The 25,102-nt window shown below is 38.8% G+C and overlaps 1 protein-coding gene across 2 annotated transcripts in view; it reads left to right on the plus strand.

Annotated features, from left to right (window-relative positions):
- Window positions 1-25,102, plus strand: part of LOC139468152 (cyclin-dependent kinase-like 4) — a 493,691-nt gene that overhangs the window by 245,674 nt on the left and 222,915 nt on the right. The gene's annotated exons all lie outside the window — the stretch shown is intronic.

Genomic DNA, 25,102 nt, shown 5'->3' on the forward strand with positions numbered 1-25,102 from the left:
ACAAGCTTCCTTAGATTCGCCATAGTTTTACCAAATACTGTGTTATTCATGAGCTTATATAGGTTCTTTTCGAAATAGCTGGTAGCCATCTTTCTTAAAACTGTTAAAGGGGCACTGATCTAACGCAATTCCACGGGACTGGTTGTTGCCTTTGTTATTGTTTTTCCCAGTGAGTACCCGGATGTATAGCAGAAATCTAGACTAGTTCGCGACCTCTTCTGCGCCATTCGTAAGCGCATTAGTCACTTTTATGGGTAGTAATAAGGGCGTATGGTCACATTGATCAACAAAATGAAATACAGTTTTCGAGATAATAAGGAAATGTAGGTATCTTTGCGGGTAGCATCGGTAATGGTGACGAAGTTTTGATAAGTCACTTGCTTGGTAATTTTGCAATTTTCGTTTACACTATTTTGACTTGCAACACAAAGCAATTATTTCACCTGAGCATTGCTTTTTTTATAGTGTGTATATTTTTTTTCTGTCAAATGTGTAACAAATTTATTAAACGTCTATATATTCAGTTATTTTACAAAGTGACTGAAAAACATTTCCATCTGTATTATTATGATAACGAATTCCAAACATTTTGATGTTTAATGTCATCACCAAGAGACTGTAAATGTTACGTTGAAAAGTACATTTCTATGTTGTTTGGCTTCTAATCCTACATAATAATCTGTTGTGATGTTTGTAGGCCCTTTTGATCGTCTTAATCAATCTGGACAGATTTTTTAGTCAAAATGACTGAAATATTTACACATTTTATAAATTGCCTGAGAGAATCACATTTTACAAATCGACGGTAATATATACAAGCTTACAAAGGAAAAGACCTGTGAAAACAACATCTATCGCGCATTGAAGAATTTCCCAACCAAGACATAGAGAAACAAGAACGAATTGGTTCAAATGAAGGAAAACTAAATGCAAATATCATAATTACAACCTACCAAATTTATGAGTATAAATTTTAGGCTGCTTCCTTGTTCAAGGAATGTATCCGTGAAAATCCACACAAAGGAACAATATCCCACTCGTCTGCAGCTGTACAAAGAAACTTATTCGATGTCACGTGTCTCAGTAACAATCAAATATTTTAAAAGATATATATTGTTTCGGGATATTATAACCCGTGTCCGTATCTCAACTGATCACTTGGATTGTTTCAGGTGTTTTACATAGGTGTCAAGTCTGAATGGTCGGCTGAGAAAGCCCACGTGACAACTATTTTCATAACGTCCACGGTTCCTAAAAAATCCATTGAGTGATAGATAACAATGATCAATCAATCAACGTATTATCAGTTAACCCTTTGAAAAAAGTATGTTGTTTTTACATCGGCACTTCACGCAATGATATGAGTGTATTCCCTTTGTTTTAATAAACCTAGACATGTAAACACTGACTCTTGACATATCCACTGTGCAAGATAACAGTGATAAATCAATCAACATATTTTCTGTTAATCCTTTGATGACCAGGAACGATCCGTTGATTTACAAAAAATAGTAAATCAACTGATCAGTCATCTCTTGCTTGTCTGCCACGTGCATATTACATAACACATTTCACCTCACTTCAAACCTGGATTTAGATTGAATAATTACCCCAGACACAATAAATGCCAAATGGGAACTTTTGTCAGGTAATCTAAGTAGTGCTACCACTAATTGTACCTGTAATAAATTCATTAACTGAGCATCAAGTGAATGACGACAAATACACAAGTGTAGGGTTAAACGTGGATGACAACAAGGGAGTAGTAATCGTATTATCGACGCAAGCCGAAATCCGAAAATGCTTTCATTGCATGGATACTTTTTTTAGTATTAAACTTTTACCATCTGGGGTATTTCCAAATGACATCCGATGAGCTCCGCTGTTCTTTTTGTCTGTTTGTTTACGCTGAAGAAATTAATTAACATGCGCCCTTTGTCAAAATCTTTATAGATCACAGTTAACCAATCAGTGTTTATGCAAAAATGCGTAAAACAAATATTGCCTCCAGCCTCCAAGTTTATTTAGCTGTCCTTGCAGACGGTAGCCCAGTCTCTGGTCACGCTCAGTTGCGTTGCGTATCATCCGGGTACTCACGGGGGAAAAAACAATAACAAAAGCAACAACCAGTCCGAGGAATTGCGTGAGAGCAGTGCCCCTTTAAAACTGTCTTGATCTTTGTGGATATGTTGGATATTCCAAGTCAGCTTCTAGTATGTATCCTTTATCGGAATCTCTGGGGATCGATATCACATCGATATCATTCACATCAATCACATCCATTTACTCATAGCCAATCCATACAAATTGTTAGCGTCGAGATAAAATATGTGCGTATTGGGTTTACTCGGATCATATCCTTCCACTAATTTATTATTAGCCTTAGAATACCTTTTCACCGTCATCGATATACCACCTCTTAATCCTTTCTCAACAAACAATTGCATATCGTAATCGGTGAGTAATTTTAGTTCTACACCGGTCTTCTTTAACAATGCATCCCACGATAGTCCGGAACTGGAATAGTACCATGCCGGATCTAAGCCGTATTGTTTTGAACATGTCTTTCTAAATATCTCGAATATATCGGCGAGTAACAGTACATCGTTTTTAAAGTACAGATCATGATAATCAACTAAATTCTTATAAGCTAATTTACCCCCACTCCGTCATAATCGGCATCGGTTATTTTAGATTCTGTTAAGTTACTATAGAATGATTCAAGAGGTGGTAATTTAGTTTCGTTGAATCTAGACCAATCATCCATATATTCGTTAGGATATACACCTTTTCTCTACACCAAAGCTGTGTTAACCGATCAGTATATTGATTTGTTATTGCAAAGTCATCAGGATTGTTTGCATTTGCTAAACTGTCCAGGGAAGATAACAGAAACTGTACGGAGTCTATGAATCTTAAGTCCATTACTTTGTTTTGTTCTAGCTTTCCCATCCTTGTCCGTATAATGTATAGTTTTAGTCAACGAGAATGCTATGTATTTTTCCATATTATTAGGAATGCACATTAAACCACCGTCGGTCTTTGAGATAGCTTGCATGATGAGATGTGAATCAAATCCTCTAAGGTTGTGAAACACAACGGGGATGGGTATTGTTTGAGAATTCATTTTTAGTTTCAAGTTACACTCATTATGCGAGGCTCCCCGATAATTACCCGTGACGTGTCAATGATCTCTTACGGAATCCCCATTGAGTTGTTTATTACAAACATGACAAATTGTTGACTTCTTATAGGCCCTCCAATCATCTCTCGTCATGGGTGGAAACTTTGGTTTCTTACGCGATAAATTTTCCCTGATTATTCTCTCTTCATTTTGTAGATATTCTAGGAACTTTTCCACTGCATCGGGACCTCTCTAAATCACGGGAGTGTTTGTTTTCCCATCATACCTTACAACTATAAATCCAAACCCACAAGGAATAAGTTCTTGAGTTTTGTATGTAAAACTACATTCAGTATTGTGTTCAGTATTTTCTATGGGTTTGATAAGTGCTTCGAAGTCAGCGTAAATTATGTACGGTACTGGCATTCGATTGCAATAATGTTCAAATTTTAATATATTTTTTCCCTTTTTTCAATCCTGATAGCAGTCTGTCCAACACCTCTTTATGCAGTCTTCTTTATGCGCTTCTAATAGATCTTGTCTGCTGTACCCATGCAGGCATCTTTCGCAGAAATATTTCTTTTCCTCATGGGTTGTTTGATCGTATAATAGTCTGCTTAAACTCTTTGTCCATGTATAATGATATTTACCATCTTTTTCGATAAGAAATGAATTGATTCTGGGAATATGTTCTGGGGCCGAGCTTATCCTGTGTACAACAATTCCTTTAGAAGAATGTCCGAAAACATTTATAGCTAAATTATTTTCATTTTCCATCTTATCAATTTGTTAGATTGGTGTAGGTTCATCTATACCATCAAAGTTGATTCCATCATTTTGGGGATAGCTCGAAGTTCTATCCGGATGTTTGTCTGTGGGGAACAATGCAGATCTTATCAGAATTCTTAAACAACCATCGCCTTTATTTTTTACATTAACTATAGCTTTTTTCTTCTTATAATACGGGGGTAAATCTATATAAGATCCACCTTTGAAAGGCATATAATTTGCAATATCTAAATATAAACTATCGATTTTATCCACAACCCAACCCGAACCTCTCTTAGTCCAATGTTCTAAAGTTTCTTGTATCCGTTGAATTGATGCATCTAATGATGCGCTTATAGTATCAGATTCAGTTATAACTTCTTGATTGCTCCGGAAGTAAGGTTTGGTATATTCAGCGTCATTTTTACTCAAATGACATTTTAACCGTTAGCTGGTATTCTATACTATTTAAATCATCTAACTCCTCGTTAATTTTGCTCGATATGATGAGCTTAACATCATTAACATCCATGTTGGAATTAATATCCATCTTCCAACCTCTTAGATATTTACCAACGTTGTCTGTGGGTACAAATCTTAACTCAGCGGGTTCATTATTTTTTTTCATCTGGTTGATTTTTATCAACATCATCTGGTTGATTTATATGAACATTTAGTAAAGCGATCAATTCAGCTTTTCTCAATCGAGAATAAGCTCTCAGCCCACTTTTTTTCGCTTGAGCTTTGAGTTTGGGGTTTGTTGTATTGCAAACCGAGTAAATCAATTAATTCAGCTTTTCTCATTCGAGAATAACCACGTAGACCACGTTGTTTTGCCAAAGCTTTCAACTTTCTAACAAAAAACATTGCAATTTAATGGTATATACAAAGTGAGTCAAATCTCTAAATGGTTGTTTTTTCATATATCTAAATACATATTCTCCCCAACCTATTCCTCTCATTGATGTAATCTCTCTTACTAGCGTAAATAATATGGTTCCTAACCCTATCAGCGCCATGTTTCTTACATAACCATTAATGACCTTTGACCCCTATCCCACATACAGAACACGTATAATTTATGTTTCCCTGTCTGATGTAATAGGCATGTATACCACAGTATATACCAACACAACGCCAGTTGCATTGAATTTTTTTCCCCATGAGTGTAAATATACACAGATTCATGGTTATACATCTATCATATCATTTGTCTAAATGCAAATCATATCTCCACTGGTGAGCAGTTGAGTCATAGCTTATGCGTAATTGTGTAGCTGAAAATTGCAACTGCTGACAACCCAAAAACTATAAACGCTATCTCACGGTCTTTCTGAGCCTCTGAAGGTGTATAAAACTGAGAGAGTGATTGTCTCGGTTTTGGGTCTAGTGTCTTTCCATAAACAAGGAAGTATTCGTGCATGGCACATTCAACATTCTTAAATGTTTGAATTGAATGTCCTCGCTTACGCCGTTCATCATTAATAAAATCTAATCTCAACATCCTCTGTCTGGCCCATTGTGACTGGGCTGCTTCGAGTTGTTCTAATGCTCTATTATGTCTTTTCTGCTCCTCTCCTCTCATACTAGAAAATAACAAATTACTCCCCGAAAAAGCTAGAGTGTTAACAATAGCTCCACCGACCATCATCGCAATTGATGCCATGATGTTTTGAACTCTGTTCAATAATACTATGTTTATAAAATATTCAAATGTTTAATTACTTCATTATGTCTTCTGGGATAAGCCCTTGTTTGATGAGCATATCTTTTGTTGCCATTGCTAGTCCTATATCAAGAACCATCATACCGATATCATAACCATTCCAGCTTGGGTGGTGTGGCTTTAGTTATCATTTTAGCCATACGAGCATAGCCAATGGCCATGCCACTGACCACTGACTGAATGATACGTTGCTTTTACCAACATTTTACCATCTGAAACTGGAGTAGTCAGGCTTTCATAACATTACATGAGGGCTGAACTCTAATTGAAACTCCTCTAATTTTTGAATTTGTCGTGTTTACTCTTCTCATGTCTTAAAAAACAATAGCGCTGCTATAGCAACAACCCCTAGTAAGTAGGGAGCCCAAGTTTTAATCGGGCTATGTCCAGTATTGTAGGCCTTTGCCTTCCTCGCTAGCGCACCCTTCCTACCAGCCGCGACTTTTCGAGGATTCTTAGTCACTCTCACTTGTGGTGCAGTCGCTTGTGTTTCCTCTTTCATGTGTTGTATTTCCGTCTCCATTATTAGTAAGTGGGCTGATATGTTTAAATTGACAATACCTAGCCGTTATTAAAGCTGTGGTAAGTTGCGCTAATAACATTCCGTATCTATGATACAACTCACAGCTTACTGCGCTTATAGCGTGTTCGATGAATGGATCTTTCTCGAGAGATTCGCATAAATACATGCGTTTTTCTTCCGGGATAGGAAGAAACGTACTAGCTACAGCTGTGTATAGTTGTAACATAGCCAAACCCATTGTTTTAGTCATGGTAGCTCCCAGTCTAGACTCGTAATGCGTGTATAGTTTTTTAATTTCTTCGTCGGTCATGTTATCCATTTTTCGATGGTATTATTTTCCCCCAAATATTGGTAACATTTTCCACCGGCTACCAAAGCCGTGAGTCTTTCTCTATGTTTATCTAAAGATTTATCTACTATAGGTTCTAGCTCATCTTGGAGCAGTTGTTCGATGAGTTCGTTGCAGTCCAAAATGTAATACCGAAGGAGATATTTAAGTCTAACATAATAAAATATTCCATCTCAAATACAGCCCGAAATAATAAACTGTTGCGAAAGAATGAGTATTTCAAACCACATTATTACATAATAACGGTTAATATTCAATTTATGGTATTTTTGCTATATTTCTGCTAAGCAATTTCATAAGCAGCTGGTTGATCGGTTTTTAATAAGAGTTTACGGTGCTTCGTTTCTGCTAACAGTTTTCTGACTTTATCCCCTTCGAGCTTGGTAGAAATAACATCATTTTTGCGTAGACATTCCTCAAATGAATCTCGGTCTTTGCAATGAAACAAGGCAACCCCTTTGGTCTGCTCTCTGAGATCTTTTAGGACAGAGTTGTATTTTTGAGTAAGTACCCAAACGCTATGCTCCATATGCCGTCCGGAGAATGCTTAATATGAAAGCATATCTTTCTTTTTGGTAATTTCTTTACTCGCACCGCAGTCCTCTATTATGAAAAGGGTTGATTCTCCTTTGTATTTTTCGTGACATACTCATAAATAGTCTTGTAAACGATTGCTCGGATCAACTTTGTACACCCCGGGATCATTCATTGCCCAATCTCTCGTTAGGTATGTTTTATTAATGTCTATAGTCGGGCACAGAATAATAATATGGGTGAAAACATCCCGATAATAACTTTTGTAAAATATCTAGAATAAAAGCTGTTTTTCCACAACACGTTTGCCCACAGATGATAGTGCAGTGCGGTTCTTTAGGTAAAAGATTATTAATAGATCGCTTGCACGAATCTTCCATTCTGAATATTAAGTTGCGCGTCCATAATCACTTACAAATATATGTTTAATTTACCAGGCGCTTCGAAGAGCTTCGTTATCTGTATAGTAACACTCTGACTGGCATTTTCTGTTCTACGCCCACTGACGTGTAGTTGGTCATCGTCTGTGGTTCGCATGTCGAGCCATGGTGCATACTTTGTGGTAACATCCCCGAGAGATAAAATCTTTCACGACCGCGTTAACTTCTGGGCTTCGTTTTAATCTCATCCCACTGTTGATATGCTTGCATACCTTGACTATATAGTTGAATAGGCACGCCCTCGATAGTCAATTCTACTTTTGTAATCTTGGGGTTGTAGAACGCCTCGGTATCTCTTGCAAATGCTTCGGCGTGGTCCTCGAACAACATTAATATACCCTTCAACGACTATAGTCAATTCTACTTTTGTAATCTTGGGGTTGTAGAACGCCTTGGTATCTCTTGCAAATGCTTGGGCGGGGTCCTCCAACAACATTGAGATACCCTTCAACGATCTGGCGGTGACGTTTAGATTGACATTCCACGTTGTATCTCTTTTGTTCATGGCGATCTTTCGGTGTCGAAGCACGTTATCGTACAAAATGTCTAAACTTCCGGTATACTGGTTACAAATTTTTCTGGCTAATTCAGGATCTGTTTTCATATCATACTCCAGTAAGATATTATCAATAGAATAGCTACTATTATCAGAAGCTTTGATTACTCTGCTGTAGTCATTAAAAGTGAGTTTGTATTGTAACCTATCACCTAGGGATGCTTGATAGAAGGCATGTGACTATCTAGTAATTCAAAGTCGAGCGGAATATAGAATCAGTTACCTAATGCATCAGCAACGGCGTTATCTTCTACAACGGTATTATCACCACTATCAGAACCCACACGCAGTCTCAATGTGTTCTGATTACAAATACCTTGGTACTGTAAGTTTTCCCGTTCTTTAACTGTTCTCCAGAGATCCATGTAACAGAAGTATATATTGCTGTAGTCAATACTCAAAACTTCATTACCACTAATTTTAATCGCGATTATCTTAACAATTGCACGACCTATGTTCTGAATGAGCTCTCTGTTAGTGTTGTCTGAAGTCAAATTAATTGTAAATGATAGTCGGGCAGTTCCTGGAACTAACGCATCGTGAGCGCTGAGATTAGGAAAGCGAACCAGATGTGTTTGATTCTGATCAATGGTACTCGGGTTATTAGTTATAGTTACAGACTGACGAATTGCTTTCACCCCTTATGGATCCCGAAGTCTATGTTGCGGGTTTAACTTGCGTCTATATTGCCAAGACATTGTTTATATTGAAACTATGTAACCTTATGTTTAATATAAAAATGGATGATATTAAGCTAGATAACCTTACTGATACTAGTACAATCGAAGAGGGTACTGATGAAACCAGCTTTACGAATCTTAATGATGAACTTTTGAAACCAGCCGTTAATGATTATTACGATTCCTTAAAAGAAACTCCTTTTGGTCGCGACTATTCAAAGTTTACGATAGATAGTAAAGGAATATTGCGACTGCGTGGCTCTCCGGATATTGATCTTATGAATTCTCGTACTAGTAAGCCCCTATCCTTGTCTACGATAGCCAGTAAACATGGCATCAACACTGTTTGTAATGAATTAGGTTTTGTAGACTACTCACGAGAAAAACTTTCTGCGAAGACTACTAAGATTCTTCGGGCTGTGCGTACTGAACTCAGTGCCATAGATAAAGATAATTTGGAAGAAAGCTTGGATACCTACTACAAAAATTCCACGTTACAGGTACCACCACTTTTTGAGTATGATATAAGGGAATTAGGAGGTCTTGACAAGGCAATGCAAACAATGTGGGGAGAACTCATCAATAATATAGCCAAGCTATCCGAACTCGACAAGCATATAGCTTATGAGAAAACAAAACTTGAACAGATTGCGTAACTTAGAAGACCAGAGATCGGCCCGCCTCGAGGCTGCTTCAAGTAATAGAAAGGCACTTCGTTCACAAATCAGTCGAATTTGAGAAACTATCAATCAAGTCCTCAACGATGATACTACACTGGCCGATAAAATTAAAACATTGTTCAGAGAACAGGGGATAACCATTGCCAGTATTTTAACCGCATTGGGATTTATTATATCGACTTTGACTCTCGCGTTAACCGATGGAGGTGGACCACCCACACCACCCACTGATAAAAATGGTGTAAAAGAGTGGATCAAAAAGCATTTAAAAGCATTAGGAGAAGCACTGGGAAAGCTTGCTGGGAAAGCCGCATCTACACTTCCCGGTATAATAGGGAGTATTGTTTCCTGGCTCTTGAATTTATTAGCTAAAACTGCCATTTGGCTTAGTCAAAACTTGTGAGCACTGATCGTAGCAATTGCTGGGCTGTTGTACTTATCTGTTAAAGACTATTTATCCAAATCATGAGTAAACCAGCCGCGACTCCACCTACTATAAGCGCTGTTTTTTCATCGATATGTTGTTGATTTTTAGCTGCAATATGGGGTGGCACTTGTGGTTGTGCGTCAGTAGATGACTGTGGTTTTCAAGACATCTGTGGTTTTACTATTCCCGTTTCGCCTGTGTTTGTTTGCGTTATTAATTCGGTGTTAATATCTGAATTTATACCTGGTTTTTGTTGATCGGGAGGGATCAATAACCCAATAATACCACCCAACAAAACACTGCATGGAATTAAATTGCCCGATTTAGTTCCCTATAAAGAGTTATGTATCCATCTTGATCAGATAAGTACGACGGATAATATACAACTAGAAAGTCCTTCAACTCTGCTAAGAGCTATTTCAGTCAAAGATGAAAAATACAATAGCGGTAGAACGGAATCTTTCTCATCATTACAATATAAAAAGTTAAAGCAGGGTATGATTTCAGACCTCAAAATTTCTGTATTAGATGTAAAACATCAACCTGTACATATAGGATACTTGAGTGTAACGCTCCATATTATAAATAATGGTTGATTCATCAGGCCCTGGAGCGCATAACCTTAGAGAATGTAATACAATTGCCCTTTCCAATCTTGGAGACAAAGAAGGATTCAGTAAACCCGGTACCAATGGCAAGTTATACGCTTTACACTTACAAGATAATGTATACAAGCGGAAAGAAGTTTTATTCACAGCTAATCCAGGAGATTTAAGTGATGTCAACGTCAGTAGACTCAATAAAAACACTTCATACAATTTTACTCGCAATGATGACAATAAATGGACTCTGGTCGAAGAAAAAATCAAGTGGCTACTGAATATCGTCATTGCCCCACCATATGTGATGATGGGTAAGGGACATCAATTAACTAAGATAATGAATAGTGGGATCGTACTCGCGGCTTATATCCCCTTAAAATGATAAAGTGTGTTAGTCGCTCCCCTGCCAGAAAACCCAGGTCATATGTTATTGAGTCGTCTGGCAGTAAAAAATGTTAGTTTAAGTTTGGTTACTGAATTCAATGATATAAAACAGAACTTGAGTGCTATACCTAAACCTTCTACACTTATTATTGAAGTCTTGTTTGGGGATGCATCGGTAGATGCCTTCGAGATATTACCAGGTCTATCAATTAAATGGCTTAAGAAACACGAGCGTCGATGTTGTAGTATTATTTATGTGGGAGTATCACCTGTTGCAACCCTTGAGGGGGTCAAAGTTAATACAAGAAAAAACCCCGCATGAATTTGTTTAACGAGTTGATATTTTCTTTGTATTTTTCATGAAGCTCCGTAAAACGGGCAGTAACTCTGTCAAAATTAATCAAAATGAAACGGGACTGCGATATGAATATCATTAACATGTTGACATCTTGTGTGTAGAGTGTCAGGGATATTCTCTAGAAACTGTAGGAGGAGTTGATTTCACAAGCTTAGTACCCTCTCTCACAATTAGGCAAATGAAGCTCCGTAAAACAGGGGCAGAAACTCTGTCAAAATTTGTCGAAATGATACGGGACTGATATGCGTATCATCAACATGTCAACATCTTGAGTGTTGAGTGTCAGGGATATTCTCTGGAAACTGTAGGAGGAGTTGATTTCACAAGCTTGGTACCCTCTGTGGGACGGACGGACAGACGGACGGACTGCGCCACGACATAATCCCCCTTCGGCCATTCTGGCCTGGCGGGCAATAAAAAGTGAAAGCATTTCTCTTACTAAGATATTTATGCGGCATAATATACATTTAATAAGGTTGATGTATACTCTCAAAACATTTAAGCAAGACCAATTAAAGACTATTATATGATACAATAATATACATTATGGGTTTATATCCAGCGCTCGATGAAGCATCTGAAAAGATGGATACTGTTGATGGATTTCTATTACATTGAATAAGCGACATAAAACATCGAATAGATAAGGAGAGGGAGTTGAGACTTGGATTGTATAAAAAGTATCTCGGAGCTGTTAATACTCTCGATGGAGTTGACACTGCTTTGTAACGGAGTTGGTGTAGCTGGTGTTGGTTTATTATCAACTATAAACGCCACACCTATCGTACTTGGTATGGAAGTAGCGGCCGGAGTATCAGGAATAGCGATAAAATTTATTTCTCGTAAGCTGCAAAAGAAAGCATTAAAACATGATAATATTCGGATACTCGCCGAAGCAAAGTTGAACAGCAATGAGGATCATATTTCAACAGCAATGGCTGATAGTAAGATATCCGAGGAGGAGTTTCGTTAAGTGTTGTCAGAACTAACCAAGTACAACGAAATGAAGCAGGAGATTCGATCAAATTCTCGTAAGACCAGTGGTATTAGCGAAGACGAGAAAAAAAATGTTCATAGAACTTGGGAGACAACAAGCGCGTCAATTATTCTGTGCCAAAACGAAGGAACTGGTTGGAGATTAAAAATAGATTGTTTACTATCGTTGGATCACATTTAAACGAATGCTTACATTAGTAAAATGTTGAAGGCTATAGTAAATTTTATCCATTATTAATTAATATTGATTATTCTTTTAATACGAATCATGACGATTGTTGAATCACATCATCATTTTTGCATAAAAAATTCCCTCTGTAGTAGTGGTATAGGTATATAAATCTGGCTCTAGTGGAAGTGGTCCAGAACTGTCATTGTCTATACTACTCATTTCGTAAAAATAATATCTTATGAGAACAAGTGTAGTATTCTCTATTTACCACGTGACATTTCTTCAAATTTAAACGTGATATTTCTGGTGCACACTGAGATAATTTATTCATTGACGACTATATTGGGTAAGAAGTAATATACTCAATAAACAAAGAAACTACACAAGTTTCAAATTTGGCTTTTTCATTGTTTTGTCTGATGTTTCTTTGGCTAAAATTACTATCGAAAATACAAGAAAACACAATTTACATGCAATTCTTGATTGTTGCATGCATCTGTATGTCCTGAGTAGAAAAAAACATGAAAACCATGAAAACATATGCCAATCATCAACCATGCAGTGTTGAGTGAACAATTCTGGATTGATCAAATGCAGATCTGTGTTATCAACAGTAAAAATCACAAGCAAAGGAATTGGGAAAAAGATGCCACAACTCTCTCAAAATCAGTGTGAAAGGGATGTTGATATACTGAAAGCAGTTGCTCTGTTAGTGCAGTTGCACAGCATTAAATTGTTACCAGGGCAACCCCCTGCTTAACCGCCTTAACTACATTGGAACAACCAAAGACAAATCTCGACAGGCAGACGTGTTTCATCGGGATTTGCAATGACACCCTTTGTGATTTCTTATTCTGATGGTGGGGCGGTTGGGTAGCCTAGTGGTTAAAGAGTTCGCTCGCCACGCTGAAGACACAGGTTCGATTCCCGACAATGTGTGAAGCCCATATTAGTGTCCCTCGCCGTGATATTGCTGGAATATTGCTGAAAGCGGAGTAAAACCATACACACTCACTTATTCTGAGGGTGCATGTGTTTGATTGCAAGTCATTTGGACTGTGTCACTGAACTTTGCAGGTCTATCAGGTACATGCTGAACTGGTGCCTTTTGCTATTGAGAAATTACAGAAATTTTAATTTTTTACGTTTCCATGGCAACAAGATGGACTTAGGTTCTGTGAGGGTAGTGTTCGTTTCCGGAGCATAACTCATAAACCGTTCAATATTTTTTCATCAAACTTTGCAGGTTTGTCAGGTACATGCTGAACTGGTGCATTTTGCTATTTAGAAATTTTGGAATTTTTTATTTTTTACGTTTCCATGGCAACAAGATGGACTTAGGTTCGGTGAGTGTAGTGTTCGTTTCCGGCGCATAACTCATAAACCAATCAATATTTTTTCATCAAACTTTGCAGGTCTGTCAGGTACATGCTGAACTGGTGCCTTTTGCTATTGAGAAATTTTAGAAATTTCTATTGTTTACGTTTCCATGGCAACAAGATGGACTTAGGTACTGTGAGGGTAGGGTTCGTTTCCAGAGCATAACTCATAAACCAATCAATATTTTTTCATCAAACTTTGCAGGTTTGTCAGGTACATGCTGAACTGGTGCCTTTTGCTATTTAGAAATTTTAGAATTTTTTTTTTTTTACCCTTCCATGGCAACAAGATGGACTTAGGTTCTGTGAGGATAGGGTTCGTTTCCGGAGCATAACTCATAAACCGTTCAATATTTTTTCATCAAACTTTGCAGGTCTGTTAGGTACATGCTGAATTAGTGCCTTTTGCTATTGAGAAAATTTTGACTTTTTTATTGTTTACGTTTCCATGGCAAAAAAATGGACTTAAATTCCAAACTCATCTTTTTTTTACAATTCCACCTCGGTTAAAAAAGGGTAGGGTTTGTTTAGATTCAACTATGTCATAAATTCTGCAACAGGGGCGGGGGATATAGCCACGTTAGTGGCAAACACTTGTATTATCTAGAGACTGGCAACAAGATGGACTTAGGTTCTGTGAGGGTAGGGTTCATTTCCGGAGCATAACTTATAAACCGTTCAATATTTTTTCAAAACCTGATAATATCTCGAAAGAAAGATATAATAAGGATGTTAAAGTAAATTCTTATGGTAAACAGTTTCTTGAATCTTGTAAATTATTCAAAATGTTTATTGTAAATGGAAGATTTTCGGATTGATTAGTAGATTACACTTATATTGGCAGTAATGGGTCCAGTACAGTTGATTTCATGTGTGTTTCCCCAAACATTTTCTATTTATAAATTATTCCCATATTATTTCTTGATAGGGTACAGCTGGAACCTCGATGAGTCTTCTATTAAGTCATTGTTTTCTCGATCTCATGGATGTGATTTATGATGATGTAGATAATTCCTTAAATATTTGGACACATATTATAGAAGTTTGTGGTTCATGTATGAAAACACAAATAGCCAGGTTTTGACAAAACATGCTGAGACAGCCAGAATGGTTTGATTGTGAATGTTTGCATTTGAAACAGGAAAAGTATAAACTCTTGTAAAAGTTTAAGATAAATGGTTCCAAGGAAAATTTTATTATGTATAAGCTATCAAGAAACAGGTTTAAAAGTGTGTGCACTTCAAACCAAAAACTTTTTAAAGAATCTGTTAGTAATAGCATTACATTGGCAGCTTCTAACAAAGACTGTAAACTTTTCTGGAGCATCATTAAAAAGTACATAAAAAGTGATACTGCAGTAGATTATTTGATTTCACCAGCTTCCTGGAAACCATTTTTTGAAGATCTTCTGAATCCTATAGTGCACCAGGACCATGTATTTAACACAGAAATGTCAAATTATCTTTCCAATCATAACTGGTACAGAATATAATATTTGTCAAAATAGTGAGGAGTTATCGCAAGAAATTATGGAATCTGAAATCCTTAAAGCCATTGATTAAATGAAGTTGAATAAATCTCCTGGTGTTGATGGTATATTGAACAATGGTACTTTCCTTAAAAGTTGGTGTTCCAGATTCATTGTTTCACTTTAAATAAAAGGCGAGGTCAATAACCCCAACAATTTCAGGGGGATTGCTCTCTTAAATGTTATGAGTAAGATATTTGCTAGTCTCTTAAGCAATAGACTACATTTATATGCAGAAACACATGGAAGTTATTGGAGAATATTGGAGGGGAGTGGTAAAAAAAAATAATTGAACTATCGATAATATTTTTCTATTATAATCATTAGTGCAAAAATATATTGCAAAGAAAAAAGGAAAACTGTATTGTTCTTTTAGCAATTTCAAAAAGGCATTTGCTTTTGTAAATTGACAAATGTTACTTAATAATGGTATCCATGGTAAGATTTACAAAATTGTTGAAAATATGCATGTTAATGTTAAATCCACAGTATTATGCAACCATGGGAAAAAGCGTTCCAAATGTTTTACCTGTCTTAGTGGCATTAAACAAGGCTGCATTATGAATCCGATATTCTTCTTGCTACTTCGGTTGCCGGAGGGTCGCCAACCCTGGGTATGTTAGAGGTGAAGGATAACCTGTAGGTCGTGGACCCGCGGTTAGACGGCAAGGGGAGTAACCTGTAGGTCGTGGACCCATGGTTAGGACGGCGAGGACCTAATGGTGGGATTAGTTGCCCTGGGGTCGTGGACCCGGACATCCCTATGGACGGTTCCTGGTGTAAGATCGGGAAGCCCATGTAGATAGTGTCCTGCCGCCGTATGAATTGGGGGCTAGTCAGCTCATTTGTGCTTCCGTACTGGCGATTAAAAGCACTGAATGAGCTGAATGCCCAAAGGAGGTTGGCAACCGAGAGCCCCCAATGAATAGTAGGGATATATATATGTAAGATGTAAGGAGAAAAAAAATGAAAAAAAAATGGATGCATGTTACATCTAAGCATGCTTGAACTAAACGCCGTTGGCTACTAAATGACAAGGTATGGTATCCTTGACCTAAATAAGGCCAGTGAAACAGGACGGGGATCTTCACACTGAGTACATTGTAACCACAGTCACTGGCTCCATGCGAATGTCCATGATAGCATCAAGTCACAGTTGAAACCAAGTGTCAAAGTCAGAAAGCACATTTGGGCACGGCACAGTATGTGGCAGTAGTCCCGTGCACGGCGTGGCTACTATCTGAGTCTGTAGTTCCTCCAGCACCACTATTACACAAGAGTACAGTTTGAGTCACATTGTACGAGATACAATATGAATGAGTTGCGCACAATGGAGTCACAGATTGCATCATAAATAGCACAAGTCACACTGCACTGGAGTCACGAGTCTGAACGTCAAATAAGATGGGGTAAGTTACTATGCAGATTGCACTGTTGGTTAAACATTATACATTACACAAGGAGATCTGTGCTTGTCTCAAGGTATCTTCCGGGGTTCGAATGTACCTGGTGAAGCAGTTTGAACTCCACCTTCCCAGGGTTTTGATGAGATGGTCCTCCATTCTCACTTGTGCAGCCGTGGTAGCTGCGCCAATCCTGAATGAATGTCCTGAATAAGATTTTGAGCTCAAGCCTATCCGACACATGATGATGTTGAGCCATCTTAGAAATGTAGTCCTCGTAATGGCATGGAAACAGCTGTCCACGAAGAGGGGATCGTGGGCCTGAGCCCCGCACTTGCGTCTTATGATGATCAGTTGTGAGAGGCTTCGAACCGGACAAGCTGGCTTGTTTGTGGCAAACAGGGAGATGGCCACTCCTAGTCGGAAAGGGTCAGTTTTTGAAGTTTTCAATGTGAGGATACATCTGTTTCTGTTATAATCACAGATGACATCTTGGACACATAAATTGACATCTGCATCAAAACTGTCTGAACAAGTGAACTCGCCACACCTGAGGAAACCGAAGAAGGCGACGGTACACATAGTAATCATGATAAAGTCATTAAAAGGACCCAGGACGCCATTCTGCAGCAGAGTGATAATTTGACACAGAATGTTGTAAGTGATGGGTAGTCTCTTGCTTTTTGGTGGGGCTTGTAGTTTCTTGTATCCGCGCAGAAGAGTTTGAATACGTGCGTTGGCGCCCGAGTTGGTAGAGTCGAAGAGTGTTGGTATTCCTGCTTGTAGGTGAGTATATCTGATGCCTGCCAGGTAAGTTTTAACAGTAGTATAGGATAGCTTGAGCTTGCCGAAGCAGTGGGCGAGGAAAAACTGAACGTAGCTTTCGTGTAGCGGTGGGAGTCCTGGACATGTCCTGGAGAGCAAATTCACACTAATCATGAAGTTGGTGTAGCACTGAACGCCGGTAGCATAGGTATCCTTTGTCCGCGGGGCAAGGGCTGCTGACCATAATGTGTCCAGGTGCCGTGTCAGTTCCACATGATTTGAGAGGCTGGAGGGCACTGTATGGGTTCGATCTGGGCTGCCGGGGCTAGGGAGCGGAACAGGTCCAGCTGTGAACGAGAAAGAGCATCAGCTAAAGTATTGTGCGCCCCAGGGATGTGCTTAGCTAATACTATGAAATTTCCTTTAGCTGCCGTCCATGTTAGGGTACGCATAAGAGACATGACTTTTCGGCATTTAGATCTCCCTTTGCGAATGATGTGTACGGTGGCTTGGTTGTCGCAATGGAATAATACTCTTAACCGAGTCCAACTATGTCCCCAAAGTACCGATGCTATTACGATCGGATACAGTTCGAGGAAGGCAAGAGAATGTTCAACGCTTAATTCTGTGAGTAGGTTGTCTGGCCACTTCTCTGAGAACCACGCTCCTTGAAAATATCCGCCGAATCCGAACGAAGTAGAGGCATTGGTAAACAAGTCCATGTCCTGATTGGAGGTAGCGTAAGCGTCATGGAATAGGGACACGCCATTCCACTGTTGTAGAAAGATATGCCACATGTGGAGATCTTGTTGGCATGCTGTAGACAAATGTATCTGGTGATGCAGTTTCTTCACTGATTTGGCGATATCCAACAGGTGAGAAATGAAAGATCTGCCGGGAATTATGACCTTACAGGCGTAGCTTAAGTGTCCCAATAAAGATAAGAGTTCTCTCTTTGTACATTTTTTCTTCTGGGAGAACTCGTGAAGTAAGGCTGATATCCTGTCCAGCTTATCTTGTGGTAGGCTAGCTGTCATGGTGTTGGTATCCAAATTAATTCCCAGGTATTCCAAGGTTGTGGCAGGTCCCATTGTCTTGTGCTCGGCTATTGGGATGCGCATCTCTTGGAACAGTTTACGCAGGTTCGTCATGGTTTGTTGGGCATCGGCTTCAGGGGAGTCTATAGTGAGGAAATCATCCAGGAGATGGAGAATGTGTTGAATTCCATAGTTATGCTGCAATATCCAGCATAAAGCTTCTGACAGAGTGTCAAACAATTTTGGGCTTGAACGACATCCGAAGGCCAGCTGTTTGTAAAAGTAGTACTTCTGTTGCCACTTGAAACCAAAGAACGGTATAAAAGCATTTGCTATCGGGATTTGTTTGAAAGCGTCCGAAATGTCAAGTTTACAGAGTTTGGCGCCACGCCCTTGATTAGAGATAATCGAGATAGCGTGGTCGATTGTCACGTAAGAAAGGGAACACTGATCTTTGTCGATGAGTTCGTTGATGCTTAGTATTTCTGGTTTGTCATGGGGGGCTGATAGGTCTAGGATCAGTCTCTTCTTCTGGCTGTATTTACTGATAGCCAACCCGAGGGGGCTCACCCTGTATACAGCATATGGCACTGTCGAAAATGGACCTGCGACATAATCCTTTGTAACTTCCGATTGGACGAGAAGTGACACTGCAGCCTGGTCTTTTCTGGCACTGTAATTGTTGTTGCACTCTATGGAAGTTGTAGGTAGTGGATTAATTAAAGGGTTGAAACCGTATCTTAGACCATTGATCAAATAGTTGGTGAACTGGATATCCGGATGAAGAGCCAGTTCGAGTTGTAAAAGAGCGTGGTTAATAGGAGTGAGTGAAGATGATGTGGGCACTGTTTCCATGGGTATGGCGGATTCATTAGGGGTGGTATCCAGTCAAACCTTCTTCCTCTTGTCACTACAATTGTTTTTCCCGTGGCTTGGCTCCTTGCATGTTAAGCAGACGTGCTCAAACAGACAGTTTCTTCTGGCGCAACCCTGGTCATTGAAATTGTTGCAAATTTCTTTTCCGTTGAACCTGACCTTGGGACGTCCCCTGATATCGGCCTTGTCTTGTCGATATCCTTGCGGTCTGTCGGAGGCTGGTGTGTTGAACCTCCGTGGTTTGAACTCATGGCAATGGTCGCTATCATGTGTCACACTATGGCAGATATGACAAGACTTGGAGGTTCTGGTAGAGCACCTAGTGAGAATTCTTTGATCAGGCATATCCCACCTGATGGGTTGGCCTTTCTCAGCATAGGAGGCCACGCGAGAGGCAAACAGTTTGTGGTAATCGTAGTGGTTGCTCTTCCCTGGGAATTGTTGCGCCAGATGTATTACTGTCCTTTCGTGAGCATCCAACTGGCGCCTGAGTTCGTCGTTGTTTTCACAATAAATGTTCTTGAATGTGGTGAAAGCCACAATGAAATCTGGTAACAACAGGGTTCTTGATAAGTTGCCATGTGGGCTATCTTGACTTAATCCCTTTTCGCCGTAGTCTATTTCTTGTAACAGGAGAGCTAAATTCACATATTTACCGGCTTTGATCTTGTCCTTTATTGCTTCTGGGACTCTGTCAATCGGGGGTAGGCTGTCTGAGGGCACCGCTTGACGCATCTGGTGTGGGGCTCTGTTTGCATTCTCTTGGCGCATGGCACAGATAAGTTCCTTCAACTCTCTGACCTCGTCTCTCAGGTTTCTATCCGCCATGTTGGATACCGGAACTTCTGTCCAGTTACTGCGCAGGTCGGAGACGGAATGCAGATTGTCGTAAACACTGTTGAGTGTAGTCAGGGTAGTTGGAGGGTTGAATGTTTCTCCTGTCGTGCATTCTCTGGCTATGTCGTCTGGAGTCTGGATTGCTGATTGTGTCTGCGGACTGTCGTTCCTAGTTGGCCTGTTGTTGTCACTGGGGTCGTCTATCAGCCGGCCACTTGTTACGTTTTCTTTGTAAAGTTGTAGCAAGAATTTCCGAGACCACGCAGCTGGAACTTTCATCCCCAGTTGTTCCAGTCTGTTTCTGAGGTCTGTGGATGTCAGATATGGTGGGTTGGTGGCGTGAGACTGGCGAGATGTACGGGAGGGTGGTCCGCCATCTTGGTTGTTTACATCGGATGTTGTGGAAGGTAGATTAACGCTTTTGGTCCGCCCGGATTTTCTTGTGTGTGCAACACGTTTCCTCTTTGGATCCGACATTGTCAACACAATGGGAAGTTTCTCCGGTGAAGAATAATGCTCGATGGCGTATTCAGTGGTTGATTCGTGAGAGATTTTGAGAGACTTACGGCGTGACAATAAAATTAACAAGAAAGACAAAGCGAGATCTTTGGGGTTAAATAGCCTCGAGGCATGACGTCACCGGAAGCTTTTCTGAGCATGCGTGGCTGAGAAAATGATGCATTGTGGGATATGAAGCTAGTAACCTTATACATAACAGAAAAGCATGGCTAATGATGTGACGTGAAAATAAAATATAAGAAGTGACGGTAGGTAAATGTAAGACATAAGCATGTACTTGCTAGTGAAGAGTGTAATTATGGTGAGAAAATAACAGGGTATAATAGACTGGATGCAGAAGTACGCATATGACTACGTAGGCAATGAAAACCTGTCGATATGACTAGTGTAAACTTTTTGTCCCTGCACAAACTAAAATAATAAATTACCATTTAGTGGCATTAAACAAGGCTGCATTATGAATCCGATATTCTCCTTCTCTGTTTATAAAGGAATATATATCCTTTGTCTATGAATGACAGTTTGCGGGATGGGATTTTTATTTCACAGGAAATGTTTAATATAATAGCATTACTATTTGCAGATGATCTTATTATTGTCCCCGATAAGACTACTCATCTTCACATTAAACAGATTAAATTTCTTCAACAGTATTGTGATAAATGGGGTATGGAAGTTAATGTAGATAAAACCAAAATAATTGTTTTTAAAAAATGGTGGGCCTTTGTCCCATATGTGAAAAATGGTCATTAAATGATAACCAGTATTTAAAAGTATTTAGGATTGATGGTCACCCTTTGGTATTTATGGACAAAAGCTTGTAAAATACTTTCAGAACAGGAAAACAAACTTGACAAATGTATAGTAAATATTAACATTTCCAGGTGTAGTATTGCTCTGCTAAAATTTAGGGTTGGTTATAATGTATTGAGCATTCAGAAGTACAGAAGAACCTGGTCTGTTGTGTGCCCAGAATGTAATGTACTTGAAGATGAAGCGGACATAATTTTCAATTGTCCTCTGTACTCACAGATAAGAAGTAAATATTTTTCAGCATATGAGCATCTTAACACTTTGTTAGTCATGACATAGTAAGCATGTTAAACTCTTATAATGATGAGATGTTCTTTGATATAGCAAAGTACCTTTTTTACATGTTCTGTTTAAGAAAAGAATTGTAGTTTATGATTACAACACATATTGATGTATTGAATGTTAAAAGTGGGGATTACTTATGCAGTCACACCTTATACATGCTGTAAGTTTGTTAGTCACATGACTTTGTCTGTAATATGGGTCTAATGACCTTACACCTCAATAAATCCTTCAATCCTTGAATACTGTCAATTAACTATAATATACTAATTGTAGTACTTCTCGTGTATAAATCATCTTGCAGTGCAAATATTGTTTTGCATGTTTCAATGTACATACTTAATGAATGAGGAATACTGTGTGCTGTGCTCACTAAAGGTCATGCTTTAATGGGAAATGAGTCACTAGTTATTTTGAACTTAGCAATTTCTGCATTAATTCGCTTTAAAATCTTTGGAATAACAAAGACAGCTAAAACTTGAGTTCATTACATCTGCAAATATGAAGTACTATTGTGGAGTGTGAACTTTGGCAGACAATAATTTCAGGTCATGTTGGAAGGGATATTTATATGCTTACTAACCTTATAGTGCAGGCAGGCAGCTTGGATTGTATGTTCCCCGGGGAGTTGAAAATGAATATGAGTGCACAGTGATCCATGTGGTTTAACATAAAACTGACAAAGGTGGAACCACATGGTGAATTCATTCATAATACTTTTGTCAAGAAATCAGTAATTCCTGCAATTTGGCTGTCATCACACTAAAAAATCTTCAGACCTTCTCTTCATTGTCAGTCGATCTTCGCCAGTGGTAAGGGAAACCATATCCCATGCCAATGCCTCTGCGCACAACACCTGAAAACATTTCAGAGCAATCTATGCTTCTCAATATTATGGGACACCTTCTAGACCATGGGGGAGCTTGTGTGAGAAAAACAACCACCTTCAGCTATGGTTACACAACAACCTTTCGTAGGGTGAAAGCTCGGAAGTCATGGCTTCCACTGGGGTTCACATACTTGCCGAGACATTAGCAGTCAGGCAGGTTACGGTGGCTAATTTCAGTTTGTTGGTAGTAAACAACATGTCACAAGCAGGGAGGCTTCTGGACATGATTCAGACAATACATTGTATGCCAGTAGGGAGGTGAAGTCGGAGCCTGAAGTCTGCCACCTCCTACCAGACTTTCGACTGCCTGCTGTGAAGTAGTCACCTCACCCCTTTTTGCTACAGAAACCCCTTTCAAATATATTAAGCCTTTTCACATAAAACGTGTGTATGAATACATAGATAGCCTACATATCGATTCATAGAAAATGGCTGCCAATGGATCACCCCCATATGAACTGTAAAAGATATCTATATTTCCTCTAAAACACGTTGGGTCTCTTATACCAGCCATGTCCTTAACACACGCCGAGTCAAGGGCTCTCGCGAAATTAACAGACGGCGTAGCGTCAAATAGAGGAAATACGGTAGTTTGATATCGGATGTTTGGGGCGTTCAGGCAGCAACCCTGACTGCTTCGATGATGACATTAAAAGATTTAACGAAGGCATATCTTTTGCATACAAATGTAATGTTTATGAAACTGTTATAGAAATGTTCTATGGTGACCAGAATCGGAACAATTTAAGCTATTTCCTCACCAAAACAACCGACAATGTAAGTAAAATATAACATCATAAAGATTGTTTGAAAAAACTTTATTCATGACGACATGTTGTTTACAAACCTTTTTCTGATCGATATTCGTTGCCATCTCCGTCAACCACCACCGTTAGAATTTGGCAGGAGGGGATTTCAAAGTCCATCAGAAAACACTCCCCTTCGAAAGTCCACGAAAACAATGTCCCAACTGAAGTGATAGCTTATCAAACTTGATGAAATTCATTGCAGAACACGCACAATTAAGAAAATCATACACGATCCACTATTTCTGGGACACAAATGTCTAAGTTGTGTCACTATTTGGCTTTGAATCCGTGAAATCTTGAAATTAATTGGTCGCACCATGCAGATTCCTCGCTTCAAAATATCCGGCTTGTCTGCAGCCCAAAAAGCGGCTGTTCAGTCACATTGGTAATCATATGGATGTACCAGCAGGCTCGATCAATCCCAGATAATCTACCTGTTAATGTTGAACCACATCATAGATCGTGGTTGTCATCTTGCTTCATTCTATAACTCGTTACGGAGAATATAAACACAGATTGTCAGCCATTGACAGCTGTGAGGTGTGAGTAACCGAGATGTAGGTCAAGTTCTGCCACATCCAAGTTCGGGGTGGAGAGGCATTTATTTTGATTTTATTATTGTTTACTGGGGGTAATTGCTAACTAACTAATAACACTTACACATGTGAAATGTATAATAGAATGTTAATTCATAAAGTTTGCTGTAGAAATATATTCGTTTAGCATTTTGAAACCTTTTTTCTATTATCCGTCACCCCTACAATAGAAATGGTGGCATGTTCGATTTCCAAGAAATGACCTCTCTCACAAAATTCTGAGAAATGGCAGTCAGTCCACCGTGTACATTAGTGTACAACAGTTTGGTAGAAATTAAAACATCTCTCTTTGGACTAAGTTTGGTGTGTTATTTGTTAACTTCTTTTGAAAAACTATGTGTTTTGAACACTTATTATGAACTACTCACAACTATGGTGTTTTTAATCTTGAACTTAAGTAATAATTGTTATATATATAACTACCTGTGACCACTTTTCGGAATGTTCTAAGATTGCGGACCTGTGCACCTGTGTTATTACGCGTTGCAAGAGAGCGCCGTTTTCAAAGCGTTGTTGCCGTCATGGTAGAATGGAGATTCTAAAGCGCTCGGTTCAAAATTATAATAAAGAGGTACCGGTATCTATTCTACAGTGGGACTACATCAAATTTCAAAACACAGTAGGTTTATCTCCTAAATCAGATGTGTCTGATTTAAAATTAAATGTTACCACTTTGGTTAAATATTTCTTCACAAAGGAAATAAAAAATATGCACTGCCCCATGTGATCATTAAAAGCTCAGGAATGTCCGTGTTAAAGAACAAATCCCTTGTTAATTGTTCTGGATCCAAGTTACAGAATGGGTTTTCTGACTAGACTGACTTTTGATCAGTATACCCCATTTACCAAGTATGAACTGTTACATTGGATTCAGGAAGGCCTCACAGGTTATACGTGTTTCCCCTCAAGCAAAACCTTTTTTCACTTGATTGTTGAATTGATATAATTTAAATCAAATTATTTTTTAGTAATTATGAAAATGAAGATGTTGTTAGGTTGCTTAAATAAGATATGCAATAATTGCTGTAGTGTATAGTCCAATCTTGATAT

This window comes from Haliotis cracherodii, unplaced genomic scaffold (genome assembly GCF_022045235.1).
Source record: "Haliotis cracherodii isolate W230 unplaced genomic scaffold, xgHalCrac1.p SCAF_2, whole genome shotgun sequence".
In the NCBI taxonomy this organism is placed as follows: Eukaryota; Metazoa; Mollusca; class Gastropoda; order Lepetellida; family Haliotidae; genus Haliotis; species Haliotis cracherodii.